Here is a 15,669-nt window from a genome sequence, read left to right as displayed (position 1 = left end):
ATAAAGGTGAAGTAAATGGCACTGACTGTTGGTGGTAACCCAAGCTGCCTAACTGGACTTAGCCCCATTCAACATGGGAGAAATCATGCCTAGTATTAGAAACCCAGCCAAGTTTTCAGGAATGGTGAGGTCATGGATCTTAGAAGAGAACTGACCCTATTACTTTACAAGGCTAGCATAATTCCTAACCACATTTTGAATCGTACACTTACAATCACCAAATAGCTACCACCTCTCATCGAAGAAGCTTATCTTTAAAGCAAGTGATGGCCACTACAAAGAAACACACCTGAGCACAATGCAGAGATCAATAGCTCCTGAGTGTTCTCAAGCCCAGTGGATACACAGCATTTATGGCTTGGAGAACAAGGTGGAAGAGGGGATGGTAGGATTGCTAAGAGCCACAATACCAGGAAGTCTGCTGTGAAACAGTCTCTCAATATGGCATTTTGGACAAGGGGTGTTTTAATAGAGTCTCCTTCCCCCTCCCCTTCTCCTCCCACTCCCCTTGACTCCTTGCGAGCACTTCAGTCTCTTTGCTTCTTTGTGTATGTCCCATGTGCCCCTTTGCCTAAGTCTATCCTGCTTCATCACCTCTCTCTCCCCTTTCTTGGTGTCTACTGATCTTCCCAAATCCTGAGCTTTCTTTACTCTATGCAGATGGAGGCCATGGAAAAGCAAAGGGTAGTTTCTTCAGCACAGGAAATTCTGGGTCTTTGAAGGCCAAGGGGCAGTGGACTGGACTAATTAATCCAGAGACTTATTTCTCTTAGTCCTGAAAAATAGAGGAATATGGACCCAAGGGAATGGACTTATAGTTCTAGGTACTCAAGCCAGGGGCTTAATGGCTCTGACTTTCCAGTGTCAGTAGCCTCATACTCAGTGACCAGAAATCAATGGCTCTTAGCAGTCACAAATGTTGACACTAATGGACAAAGAACCAGATTTTTGGCTTTCAGATATTGAGGCTCCTAATAGCATCTATCATTATAGATCTTGGTTACTTTGGCCCTTTATGGTTTGCTGTCTCCCTGGACCTCAGCAACTGGGGCCCATAGTCTTTCATAACCTTTAACTTTTCACAGCCTTCCATAGTCTTGGCTTCTGAGTTCTTCTTGCTTTCTTCCATCATTCTGTGTCATCTCAGCTTGCTTCAGTTCCTCCTGTTTCTGCCTCTGGTTACTCCCTGTAAATCTTTGTGTTCTCTACTATGGCCCCTCCTCTTTGTGTTATCAACTCAGCATGTTCTACCCATGATAAAGATCACAAGTGGACAAGAAAAGATCATTCTAACAGAAACTGCTTGATGGAGCCTACTATTACAAAACAAGGGTATGGCATAAGAGGGTAGCCCCGGGCTGACTTGAAAAGTGAACCAAATATTATATCCAGGAAAGTAGTGTGACATGCAAATGAAGCAATGTTATTTCCACCAATCACTGCCCAATTTCCACTTTCACTAGTCACAGGACTGGAGGCATCAATTAAGCCCTTCCACCATGCCCAAGGAAGAACAGCTGCTGGGAGTGCAGATCGATCAGGATTACCAAAATGGCACTCTTGTCTTTTCCTGAGTGATGTTTCCTTCATGACTGGAGACAAAGAAACAGGGGTCGTGGCTTCAATACAATGTTCCTTGCAGGTGGAGTAGTGTGTCCACAAGTGTTATGAGAGCATTCAGATGCAAGAGGAGTCCATAACACATAGAGCACTCATCATCAGAGAAGAGGCTGTTGATTGACAGCTCTCTGCCAGAGGCAGCTTAACATTAGGGAAGGGTCTGACAAAGGCCAGACCCTTAGTCAGTTCCAGACCAGCTGGAACCAGTGACTTCACTCTTTTAAAGAAATATGTGTGGCAATAGCTGTTTACAAAGACCCATATGTAAAATTAATTCTTTGAGAATTGTCCCTCCCCCAGCTCTTCCCAGATTCATACCTCCTTCCCTTCTCACCCTGCTTGGTGCACTTTTGTTCCTATCCAGGCCAAATTGTGCTGCCCAATTTTCCCTGGATGTGTGGTTATCCACTGGAGCATCAGGGGCTACACTCTACAATGGCTAAACTGACTCTTCCTCTCCCATCAGCTAGGAATTGCCAGTTGCTCATGGATGAAGACATCTCTTCAGAGAAGCTTCTGTTTGCAGTAAATGGTGATTAATATCGAGACCCACAACCAGCTAAGGTGCAGAGAATAAGAGATTGTGAATGTCCAGCCATAAATGGAACATATATGCCACACATCCCTCCAAAGGGTCAGAAATCATTGTGGAAGGGGAGGCAGAAAGAGTGTAGAGCCAGAGGTGGTGAACTACACCTTTGTAGTTACTACAAAGGTAGGTTCTCCACACCACAGAATGAGAGGATGATGCAGTTGCTGCAGGTAGCCAGTGACAGTAAGGAGCCTTCCAATGTGATGGGTTCTGTAAGTCAGCCCCAAGATGGAGGGCACAAACAGAATCAAAATATTGAACTGTTAGATGAGGTAAAGTTTAAAAGTCATGAAAGTGAAGAATGAATTGGTATATATACCAAGGGATAATTGTCAGGCTCTCTCCACTGAGGACATCTTTGAGGGGAAAGGATGAGTATACAGATTCACAGTTCAAACACCCGGGCTTAGGTGCTAAGGTTAGAATACTAAGAACGCTTCTATTAGATGTCATCTACTAATATGAGTTTCTCTATATAGTATGATAAAGTAGCAGAAGACTCAGCTGGAAGCAAATCATTTATACAAACTCTTCTGTAATAATAAGCCTACCAATAGCCAATCATGGGTGGTGGAGGGGCTCAATGGCCCCTGCCCTCCCTTCCTCTCACTGAACTAGTGACCACTTATGAGTATTTGGAAATGGGGAGTCACTGCCATCAGTCAAGTAAATACTGGTAAGCATCCTGGGCTCTACTGGAGAGTTCCAAACCCACAGACACACAGGGGGCCCTGGTTAAAAGACTCTCAAAACAAAACAGAGACACATAGAAGATATGGAAAGTGACTTGTGAGAAGGATATAGGGTTGATGGAGGTGGAAGAGAGGTATGGGAATAAGGGGATTGAGTAGTCAGAATACTGCTATATACATGTATGAATATGTCAAAGAATGAATTTAATAATAAATAAATACAATAAGCAAGGACCAAGGATGCTTAAAGGACTGTCAAAAACGTATTCAAATAATGAAATGTGGGATCTGAGCTGTATAAGGATTGAGGGGTGAATTCTGTGGAGAGCAAATGAGTGTTTGTTGAAAGCAGCCAAGTGTTACTCATATTTGAAGTTTAAATTTTCTTTTTAAATCAGACAAGGAAATACACACACATACATATGGAAATATGTATGAGAAAAAAACAGACAAAAAATTAATATCATGGAAGAAGTAGCTAAGAAGAGGAATTTACATCAGGAAAAGAAGATGTATTACATCATGCAAGACTTGCATGATTCTAAAGCTGGAGGCCTGCCTGGGTACCAGCCATTTAACAACACAGCTGATCAGGAATACTGTGTCCATCACCAAGACATTCAGCGGGTCAGCAAAAGTGGAAGTGTGTGTCACAGCTTGATGATCTGCTAATTAAAGGATGTACTTCACATATCTAGACGATGATATATTATATGTCTAGACATATAAAATAACTATAAAAGTAGCACTTCCCTCCAAGAACAAAATTTTCAGCAAACTTGACTTTCAAAGTAAGCATGTGATATGCTTTATATTTCATGTTTCTTTAATAGTCATATTAAATACTTTAATAGCAAGTATTTAGCTCTCTGTATGCACTGGTCACATTCTGAACACATATCTATGTCAGTGTGCTTGGTACAACAACTCAGCAGGGTGGGTTCTATGATTAATATGTCTTTAAGATGAGAGAACTCTGGTGAAGAGGTTTGTGGCCTTGTCCTAACACATGTAGCCAACAAAAGTTGAAGAGCAAATGAAATAATGTTAGAAATAGTTTGAATATAGATGAGACTTACCTGGTTTGGAAGTTTTAAAATGTAAAACATCAGGAAATAGACATAGATAGATATAAATGTAGTTATATGGATATGCACAGATAAGACTAGGTTAGATTAGATAGTTATAAATATAGATGTATGATGCGTGGGTAGACAGACAGACAGACAGGGTAGAGAAATAAAAGTGATGGAAGAATCAGATGAGAAATTTTGCATCTGGGAAGTAAGACGCATTATTTCAAGGGAGAATAACTTTGTACCAAATAGGATCTGAACACCAGCAGTCTGGCACTCACACACATCCATTTCTCCTGACCTTTAACTTTTCTTATTTAGAAATAATAGAAGTTTCATGGCTAGAAAACAAGTAGGTGGGCAAAGACTGTTTTCCTATAGCAAGCAGATGCATAGTAACTTTGGGGGTCCAGCTCCTCCTTCTTCGGAGTGGTTGTATTGAGTGACATGTTACTGCTTCCACACTTGTTTTCCAAAAGCTGTCATCACCTGTGTATCACTCCTGAGAGTTTCCAGCCTAAATCCCTTAGACAGTGGCTCTCAACCTGTGAGTCATGACCCCTTGGGGACTGAATTACCCTTTCACCTAAGACCATTAGAAAACACAGATATTTACATTATGATTCCTAGCAATACCAAAATCACAGTTATGAGGTAGCAACAAAAATAAGTTTATGTTTGGAGGTCACCACCACCACGAGAGGAACTGTATTAAACGAGTGCAGCATTAGGAAAGCTGAGAACTACTACCTTAAAATGTCAAATGGCCTCTCAGTCCTCAACTTACCAACTTTTCTTTGTACTGGATGCTAATAAAGTTGGATCTCAAACACCTAAGATTTGCATTTGCTATTTTTCAGAGTTGGATAAACAAGGCTACCTAGTCTAGCAAATTAAACAATGGTGGAGGCATAAACTTCTTATACAGACATCCATTCACTCAGCGCCATTCACTTGAGCCCCTACTCTAGAGGGCAGTGTTTCTTGTGCTTGAGAAAAACAGACAGAGTTTCCTATCTTTGGAAGCTTGTATCACATAAATGTTATGCTAGCAGTAGAAAAGTAAAAGTAAGCAAGTGTAAACATACAAACAATCTTTTAAAATAAATAATAGCAATTATATTTTATATAATATTACAGAAAACAATATTAAACAAGTACTACATAAACATATTAAGCAATAAAGTCATGTTAAACATGTAAATGTTCTTAAGCCTTCTAAACTTTTGCCTTTTGATACCTGAGAAGTTGGCTGAAGCAGAAATATGTGCCAGCATAGAGGTTATGTAATTGCTGCTACTTTCACTCTGGCATATTATAATAAAGCATTCGTTTGCTCATTTAATTGCTTTAAATATATATTGTACTACTCCCTTCTGGCCAAATCCACTACATAAAATTTACATATAGATGTGTATTAAGTTTACTATAAATATATATGTAAATATATATGGGTTAAGTGTACTATAGATATATACATAGGCACATAAGCATATATGCATACAGTAACTTGAGTTTTCTTGTCATTTCTACATCACTTAAATACTATTCTGTAATGAAATACTTTCTACTTGCTTACATTTTTTTCCTCATTTTTGGCATCTACACTATTAGGGAACTATGCTGAGTGCTACATGCTGTCTATATAAATGCTTTTTAGTATGCTCGTGATGCACACACATCATTGATTCTTATGATGCATTAACTTTTTTCCATGTTTGAGGATGAGAGATTTGAGAAAGTTAAGGACCTTCCCCACTCTTACCTAGTTTATCGATAGTGGAGTTGAGAATCTTACTCCAGCAATCTAAACGGAGCTCCAGAACTCACACTCTTATCCCTTACATCCTCCATGCGATCCTCAGGAAAGACTCTGGCTTGTGACACTCCTGGAATTGTGTAAAGAATGCTGTGAAGAAATCACAAGGTCCAGGGATGGTTCTCTGCACCAGTTTTGGCTGTGTTACTCTCCAGCTTGGCTTTCTCATCTGTGAAAACAGGGCTATATCCTAGATGTGGGAGCGTGGAGCACTGAATGTATGTATGACGTGACACTCGGCTTAGAAGTCCACAGCAGGTTCTGAAGTGCTGCTGGATGACTGGAGGAGCCAGAGGAATATGGAAAACTATAGGTGTTGTGATCACCAAAAACAGGTATTGGAGCAAAGGAGTTTGCCTGGAGCATGACAGAGCTGGTCGAGTTCAATAAAAAAATAAAACAAAGAATGAAGCCAGATGGGCTGCAGAGATAGCTCCATGGATCTTACAAAGTATCTGGGTCGGATTCCCAGCACCTACACAGTGGCTCACAACCTTCAACAACTGATTCCAGGAAATCAGACACTCTCTTCTGGCTTCTGCAAGCACTGCACACATATGGTAAAATACCCAATCTAGACAGGCTAATCTCTGCTTTCTTAAGGAGAAACCCCCAGTTTTCACACAGACAAAATATATGTTTTGTCTTGTGTATCTGTGAGACAAAATTCCTCATAGAAACTTGGACAGGTCTGGGACGGGCGGAAGCACAGAGCCGCTGAGGCAGCACCCTTGGTGGGCCGCAGACAGCCGGCCACCATCCGGACCAGAGGACAGGTGTCCGCCTGGCTTGGGAGGCTGCCTCAGCCTCAGCAGCAGCGGTCGCCATCTTGGTTCCGGGACTCAGCAGAACTTAGGAAATTAGTCTGAACAGGTTATAGGGTGTGCCAGAGAACCGGACAGCTTCTGGGACAGGCGGAAGCACAGAGCCGCTGAGGCAGTACCCTTTGCAGGCTGCAGACAGCCGGCCACCGTCCAGACCAGAGGACAGGTGTCTGCCTGGCTCGGGAGGCGGCCTCAGCCTCAGGAGCAGCGGTAGCCATCTTGGTCCCAGGACTCCCTGGAACTTAGGAATTTAGTCTGCACAGGTGAGAGTCTGCACCACAGAAGCTGACAGCTTCTGGGAACTGCCAAAGCAACACAGCTTCTGAGATAGGCCCTGTTTTGGGCCTTCTTCTTCGACCAGGAGGAGGTCCAAAAACAAGATATCTGCGCACCTTCCCTGTAAGAGAGCTTGCCAGCAGAGAGTGCTCTGAGCACTGAAACTCGGAGGAGAGAATCTGTCTCCCAGGTCTGCTGAGAGACGGTAACAGAATCACCAGAAGAACAATCTCTAAACAGAGTCAACTATAACTACTAACTCCAGAGATTACCAGATGGCGAAAGGTAAACGTAGGAATCCTACTAACAGGAACCAAGACCACTCACCATCATCAGAACCCAGCACTCCCACTTCGCCCAGTCCAGGGCACCCCAACACACCCGAAAACCTAGACCTAGATTTAAAAGCATATCTCATGATGATGGTAGAGGACATCAAGAAGGACTTTAATAAATCACTTAAAGAAATACAGGAGAACACTGCTAAAGAGTTACAAGTCCTTAAAGAAAAACAGGAAAACACAATCAAACAGGTAGAAGTCCTTACAGAAAAAGAGGAAAAAACATACAAACAGGTGATGGAAATGAACAAAGCTATACTAGACCTAAAAAGGGAAGTAGAAACAATAAAGAAAACTCAAAGTGAGGCAACACTGGAGATAGAAACCCTAGGAAAGAAATCTGGAACCATAGATTTGAGCATCAGCAACAGAATACAAGAGATGGAAGAGAGAATCTCAGGTGCAGAAGATTCCATAGAGAACATCGGCACAACAATCAAAGAAAATGGAAAATGCAAAAAGATCCTAACTCAAAATATCCAGGAAATCCAGGACACAATGAGAAGACCAAACCTACGAATAATAGGAGTGGATGAGAATGAAGATTTTCAACTCAAAGGACCAGCAAACATCTTCAACAAAATTATTGAAGAAAACTTCCCAAATATAAAGAAAGAGATACCTATGAACATACAAGAAGCCTACAGAACTCCAAATAGACTGGACCAGAAAAGAAATTCCTCCCGACACATAATAATCAGAACAACAAATGCACTAAATAAAGATAGAATACTAAAAGCAGTAAGGGAAAAAGGTCAAGTAACATACAAAGGCAAGCCTATCAGAATTACACCAGATTTTTCACCAGAGACTATGAAAGCCAGAAGAGCCTGGACAGATGTTATACAGACATTAAGAGAACACAAATTCCAGCCCAGGCTACTATACCCAGCCAAACTCTCAATTACCATAGATGGAGAAACCAAAGTATTCCACGACAAAACCAAATTCACACATTATCTCTCCACGAATCCAGCCCTTCAAAGGTTAATAACAGAAAAAAACCAATACAAGAACGGGAACAATGCCCTAGAAAAAACAAGAAGGTAATCCCTCAACAAACCTAAAAGAAGACAGCCACAAGAACAGAATGCCAACTTTAACAACAAAAATAACAGGAAGCAACAATTACTTTTCCTTAATATCTCTTAACATCAATGGTCTCAACTCCCCAATAAAAAGACATAGACTAACAAACTGGCTACACAAACAAGACCCAACATTTTGCTGTTTACAGGAGACACATCTCAGAGAAAAAGATAGACACTACCTCAGAATAAAAGGCTGGAAAACAATTTTCCAAGCAAATGGTATGAAGAAACAAGCTGGAGTAGCCATCCTAATATCTGATAAGATTGACTTCCAACCCAAAGTCATCAAAAAAGACAAGGAGGGGCACTTCGTTCTCATCAAAGGTAAAATCCTCCAAGAGGAACTCTCAATTCTGAATATCTATGCTCCAAATACAAGGGCAGCCACATTCATTAAAGAAACTTTAGTAAAGCTCAAAGCACACATTGCACCTCACACAATAATAGTGGGAGACCTCAACACACCACTTTCACCAATGGACAGATCATGGAAACAGAAACTAAACAGGGACACACTGAAACTAACAGAAGTGATGAAACAAATGGATCTGACAGATATCTACAGAACATTTTATCCTAAAACAAAAGGATATACCTTCTTCTCAGCACCTCATGGTACCTTCTCCAAAACTGACCACATAATAGGTCACAAAACAGGCCTCAACAGATTCAAAAATATTGAAATTGTCCCATGTATTCTATCAGATCACCATGCACTAAGGCTGATCTTCAATAACAAAAAAAATAACAGAAAGCCAACACTCACGTGGAAACTGAACAACACTCTTCTCAATGCTACCTTGGTCAAGGAAGGAATAAAGAAAGAAATTAAAGACTTTTTAGAGTTTAATGAAAATGAAGCCACAACGTACCCAAACCTTTGGGACACAATGAAAGCATTTCTAAGAGGGAAACTCATAGCTCTGAGTGCCTCCAAGAAGAAACGGGAGAGAGCACATACTAGCAGCTTGACATCACATCTAAAAGCTCTAGAAAAAAAGGAAGCAAATTTACCCAAGAGGAGTAGACGGCAGGAAATAATCAAACTCAGGGGTGAAATCAACCAAGTGGAAACAAGAAGAACTATTCAAAGAATTAACCAAACGAGGAGTTGGTTCTTTGAGAAAATCAACAAGATAGATAAACCCTTAGCTAGACCCACTAGAGGGCACAGAGACAAAATCCTAATTAACAAAATCAGAACTGAAAAGGGAGACATAACAACAGATCCTGAAGAAATCCAAAACACCATCAGATCCTTCTACAAAAGGCTATACTCAACAAAACTGGATAACCTGGACGAAATGGACAAATTTCTGGACAGATACCAGGTACCAAAGTTGAATCAGGATCAAGTTGACCTTCTAAACAGTCCCATATCCCCTAAAGAAATAGAAGCAGTTATAAATAGTCTCCCAGCCAAAAAAAGCCCAGGACCAGACGGGTTTAGTGCAGAGTTCTATCAGACCTTCAAAGAGGATCTAATTCCAGTTCTGCACAAACTTTTTCACAAAATAGAAGTAGAAAGTACTCTACCCAACTCATTTTATGAAGCCACTATTACTCTGATACCTAAACCACAGAAAGATCCAACAAAGATAGAGAACTTCAGACCAATTTCTCTTATGAATATCGATGCAAAAATCCTCAATAAAATTCTCCCTAACCGAATCCAAGAACACATTAAAGCAATCATCCATCCTGACCAAGTAGGTTTTATTCCAGGGATGCAGGGATGGTTTAATATACGAAAATCCATCAATTTAATCCATTATATAAACAAACTCAAAGACAAAAACCACATGATCATCTCGATAGATGCTGAAAAAGCATTTGACAAGATCCAACACCCATTCATGATAAAAGTTCTGGAAAGATCAGGAATTCAAGGCCCATACCTAAACATGATAAAAGCAATCTACAGCAAACCAGTAGCCAACATCAAAGTAAATGGAGAGAAGCTGGAAGCAATCCCACTAAAATCAGGGACTAGACAAGGCTGCCCACTTTCTCCCTACCTTTTCAACATAGTACTTGAAGTATTAGCCAGAGCAATTCGACAACAAAAGGAGATCAAGGGGATACAAATTGGAAAGGAGGAAGCCAAAATATCACTTTTTGCAGATGATATGATAGTATATATAAGTGACCCTAAAAATTCCACCAGAGAACTCCTAAACCTGATAAACAGCTTCGGTGAAGTAGCTGGATATAAAATTAACTCAAACAAGTCAATGGCCTTTCTCTACACAAAGAATAAACAGGCTGAGAAAGAAATTAGGGAAACAACACCCTTCTCAATAGTCACAAATAATATAAAATATCTCGGCGTGACTCTAACTAAGGAAGTGAAAGATCTGTATGATAAAAACTTCAAGTCTCTGAAGAAAGAAATTAAAGAAGATCTCAGAAGAAGGAAAGATCTCCCATGCTCATGGATTGGCAGGATCAACATTGTAAAAATGGCTATCTTGCCAAAAGCAATCTACAGATTCAATGCAATCCCCATCAAAATTCCAACTTCTTCAATGAATTAGAAGGAGCAATTTGCAAATTCATCTGGAATAACAAAAAACCTAGGATAGCAAAAACTCTTCTCAAGGATAAAAGAACCTCTGGTGGAATCACCATGCCAGACCTAAAGCTTTACTACAGAGCAATTGTGGTAAAAACTGCATGGTACTGGTATAGAGACAGACAAGCAGACCAATGGAATAGAATTGAAGACCCAGAAATGAACCCACACACCTATGGTCACTTGATCTTCGACAAGGGAGCTAAAACCATCCAGTGGAAGAAAGACAGCATTTTCAACAATTGGTGCTGGCACAACTGGTTGTTATCGTGTAGAAGAATGCGAATCGATCCATACTTATCTCCTTGTACTAAGGTCAAATCTAAATGGATCAAAGAACTTCACATAAAACCAGAGACACTGAAACTTATAGAGGAGAAAGTGGGGAAAAGCCTTGAAGATATGGGCACAGGGGAAAAATTCCTGAACAGAACAGCAATGGCTTGTGCTGTAAGATCGAGAATTGACAAATGGGACCTAATGAAACTCCAAAGTTTCTGCAAGGCAAAAGACACCGTCAATAAGACAAAGAAACCACCAACAGATTGGGAAAGGATCTTTACCTATCCTAAATCAGATAGGGGACTAATTTCCAACATATATAAAGAACTCAAGAAGGTGGACTTCAGAAAATCAAATAACCCCATTAAAAAATGGGGCTCAGAACTGAACAAAGAATTCTCACCTGAGGAATACCGAATGGCAGAGAAGCACCTGAAAAAATGTTCAACATCCTTAATCATCAGGGAAATGCAAATCAAAACAACCCTGAGATTCCACCTCACACCAGTCAGAATGTCTAAGATCAAAAATTCAGGTGACAGCAGATGCTGGCGAGGATGTGGAGAAAGAGGAACACTCCTCCATTGTTGGTGGGATTGCAGGCTTGTACAACCACTCTGGAAATCCGTCTGGCGGTTCCTCAGAAAATTGGACATAGTACTACCGGAGGATCCAGCAATACCTCTCCTGGGCATATATCCAGAAGATGCCCCAACTGGTAAGAAGGACACATGCTCCACTATGTTCATAGCAGCCTTATTTATAATAGCCAGAAGCTGGAAAGAACCCAGATGCCCCTCAACAGAGGAATGGATACAGAAAATGTGGTACATCTACACAATGGAGTACTACTCAGCTATTAAAAAGAATGAATTTATGAAATTCCTAGCCAAATGGATGGACCTGGAGGGCATCATCCTGAGTGAGGTAACACATTCACAAAGGAACTCACACAATATGTACTCACCGATAAGTGGATATTAGCCCAAAACCTAGGATACCCAAGATATAAGATACAATTTCCTAAACACATGAAACTCAAGAAAAATGAAGACTGAAGTGTGGACACTATGCCCCTCCTTAGAAGTGGGAACAAAACACCCTTGGAAGGAGTTACAGAGACAAAGTTTGGAGCTGAGATGAAAGGATGGACCATGTAGAGACTGCCTTATCCAGGGATCTACCCCATAATCAGCATCCAAACGCTGACACCATTGCATACACTAGCAAGATTTTATCGAAAGGACCCAGAGGTAGCTGTCTCTTGTGAGACTATGCCGGGGCCTAGCAAACACAGAAGTGGATGCTCACAGTCAGCTAATGGATGGATCACAGGGCTCCCAATGGAGGAGCTAGAGAAAGTACCCAAGGAGCTAAAGGGATCTGCAACCCTATAGGTGGATCAACATTATGAACTAACCAGTACCCCGGAGCTCTTGACTCTAGCTGCATATGTATCAAAAGATGGCCTAGTCGGCCATCACTGGAAAGAGAGGCCCATTGGACACACAAACTTTATATGCCCCAGAACAGGGGAACGCCAGGGCCAAAAAGGGGGGGTGGGCGTTTAAGGGAGTGGGGGTGGGTGGGTATGGGGGACTTTTGGTATAGCATTGGAAATGTAAATGAGCTAAATACCTAATAAAAAATGGAAAAGGAAAAAAAAAAAAGAAACTTGGACAGGCTTTATTTTATCAGGGCTGACACTCAGCAAGATCATGATGGTGGACCCCCTACACACAAAGATAGAAAGGACACTACAGAATGCATGGCATATTCCAGTACATTCTTTCTTAATGTCTTTTCTATCCTGGGAACTAATTCAAGATAAGTTAAAAACATGACCAACATGAAGAAATATTTAAAGTCACAAAAGTTAAAGGTAAGACATACTGCTGGACAGACTATGCCTGCCCAGCTCCTTTTCATTAATGGATGCAGACCCAAAATGATAAAAAGTAAAAAGACATGAAAATTTCTTTTTACAAATTTCCAAATTGGTGATGGGCAGAGTCAGATCAATGTTCTCTTACTGACCTGTGTCATGACCACATGAATTTAGAAGCACTGATGAATACTTACTGTTTCTGTTGGTTTAGCTCCCTTCTTCTTGCCTACACCTATATTGAATACCCATTTGGGCCCATGTAACACAATGATCAGATCCAAGTTAATTTCCAGATATTGCTGGCTACATTTTAGATGAAGGGAAAAGAGACACCAATCTTGGCAGTACATGACAAGGATGCATCTTTTTCAGAACTGACTCTGAGAGTCCTATTCAATCCATAACTCTGAAGTTGATGCATTCAACTCGGTTGTTCTCTCCAGAGCACAGGCTGTGCCTACTCCTGCTAATTCTCATACATAAAACACAGAGGAACAGTAATGTTCCTGTGAGATCACTAATGCACTGTATTACTCAAGGGTGCATCCAAACCAGGGCCTGTGAGGTGGCTCAGCAAGTAAAGTTGTTTGCCACCAAGCCTAAGTTAGTTCCTCCATGGTGAAAGAAGAAAACTAACTAGCAAGTGGTCCACTAAACACACACCTATGATACACACGCATGTACATGCACACACACACACACACACACACACACACACACACACAGAAATAAAAACCATAAAACTAATAGCTCTTTTAATGATATACCAACTAATACACAATTCAGACAGTAAGAGAACCTTGGCATTTTATTTTCTCTTATTTGAAAGGTCTTCAGAGTTTCAATGTAAAGAAGTTAGCTATGATGAAAAAAAAAAAAAAAAAAAAAAAAAAAAAAAAAAAAGCTATTCAATTTCTAGTCCACATTTTCATTGCTATAAAAAGCATGGAAAAGACCTCAGTAACTTTAAAGCCTCATTGACTCTTTTGAGTACTTAAGCCTTAGGAGTGCTAGCCATACTTTATAAAAGTAAAATCTTTATAAAATCTTTATAAAAGGATTATCCTTTTCTATTTTTATTAGGTATTTTCTTTATTTACATTTCAAATGTCATCCTCTTTCCTGGTTTTCTCTCTGAAAAAAATCCCCTATCCCCCTCCCTCCTTCCCCCTCCCCCTTCCCCCTGCTCACCAACCCACCCCACTCTCACTTCCTGGCCCCAGCATTTCCCTATACTGGGGCATAGAGCCTTCACAGGACCAAGGGCCTCTTTTCTATTTTTATATATAATACATTATATGTTATTATATTATACGGAACCATATAGTGTATTAATTTTAAAAGTGCTATATAAATATTATATACTTATATATTTATATATTATAAATAATATAGAATATATCATAATACTATTATCAACATACATTATAATTAAATATATATTTATATTTTATATGATTCATATAATTTTTATAATTTATATATATATATATTTGGGGGGGTGAGACAGGGTTTCTCTGTGTAGCCCTGGCTATCCTGGAACTCACTTTGTAGACCAGGATGGCCTCGAGCTCAGAAATTCGCCTGCCTCTGCCTCCCGAATGCTGGGATTAAAGGCGTGAGCCACCACGCCCGACAAAGGATAATATTTTGTTTGTTTCTTTGTTTGTTTGTTTGTTTGTTTTTGAGACAGGGTTTCTCTGTGTAGTCCTGGCTGTCCTGGAACTCACTTTGTAGACCAGGCTTGCCTCGAGCTCAGAAATCTGTCTGCCTCTGCCTCCCAAGTGCTGGGATTAAAGCTGTGAGCCACCACTGCCCGGCTACATATAAATATATTTAAATATATTTATGTATACATATCTATTTTATGTATACTATGTAACATATAATGAAATATAAATAATATAATACTATATGAATATATATTATAAAAAGATTATCCTTCATAAAAGGATTATCATCCACGAAATATTTGCAATGTAAGCCAGAATTTTAAGTCTTCCAGGAATAAATGAAAGCTCACAGCATGCTCTGGTTAAAGGAGCATCTACTGTCCAAGGGTCTTTAAGCCCTCAGGAAGTCTTCGGTGCTCGGCAGGTGGCCTGTGCTCCCTAGAGAAAACAGGTTTTCCTTTCTGTCTCCCCATTTGCTCTCCAGTAGTAGAGTATTCTTTATCTTTTCATAGCTATCTATGCATCTTTATGTTTCTCTTCACAAACGTTGAACTACTGCCTCATATCAAATCCAAAACCAATACGGTGCAGAGAGCCTGCATAGTAAAATGTCCCCAGCGGGTGGGTCAAAGCAGTCATTTTAATCATTTCCTAAAGAGTCTCTTCATTAATTTCTTTAGCCATTTATATTTGGAGGAGGGTGGAAGAAGAGTAAACTATTAACTCATTTACTTGCCTTTTTACAACTTGAAACCTTCTGAAATGTGTGGTAAACGATCAGGTCTCTGCGGCCATTCTATCTTAGGAGAAGCATCCCTGAAGAGGCAGTGTTCCAGCCATGTCCAGGGAAGCCATTACTAGAAACTCCAGAAGAGGATCGAAGTGAGGGACCAGGGCGTGGCCCGCAGGCCCCAGTGAGT

At 40.4% G+C, this 15,669-nt stretch overlaps 1 long non-coding RNA gene across 1 annotated transcript in view; it reads right to left on the bottom strand.

Moving 5' to 3' along the window:
• The window catches only part of 4930526L06Rik (RIKEN cDNA 4930526L06 gene), a 103,068-nt gene extending 87,435 nt beyond the window's left edge, over positions 1-15,633 (bottom strand). The window contains exon 1 of the long non-coding RNA NR_045317.1: positions 15,486-15,633. This is a non-coding gene — a long non-coding RNA (RIKEN cDNA 4930526L06 gene). The remainder of the gene's footprint in view (positions 1-15,485) is intronic.
• Positions 15,634-15,669: the final 36 nt, after the last annotated feature.

This window comes from Mus musculus, chromosome 19 (assembly GCF_000001635.26).
Source record: "Mus musculus strain C57BL/6J chromosome 19, GRCm38.p6 C57BL/6J".
NCBI classification, from domain to species: domain Eukaryota; kingdom Metazoa; phylum Chordata; class Mammalia; order Rodentia; family Muridae; genus Mus; species Mus musculus.
This window is presented reverse-complemented; position numbering and strand designations above follow the sequence as displayed.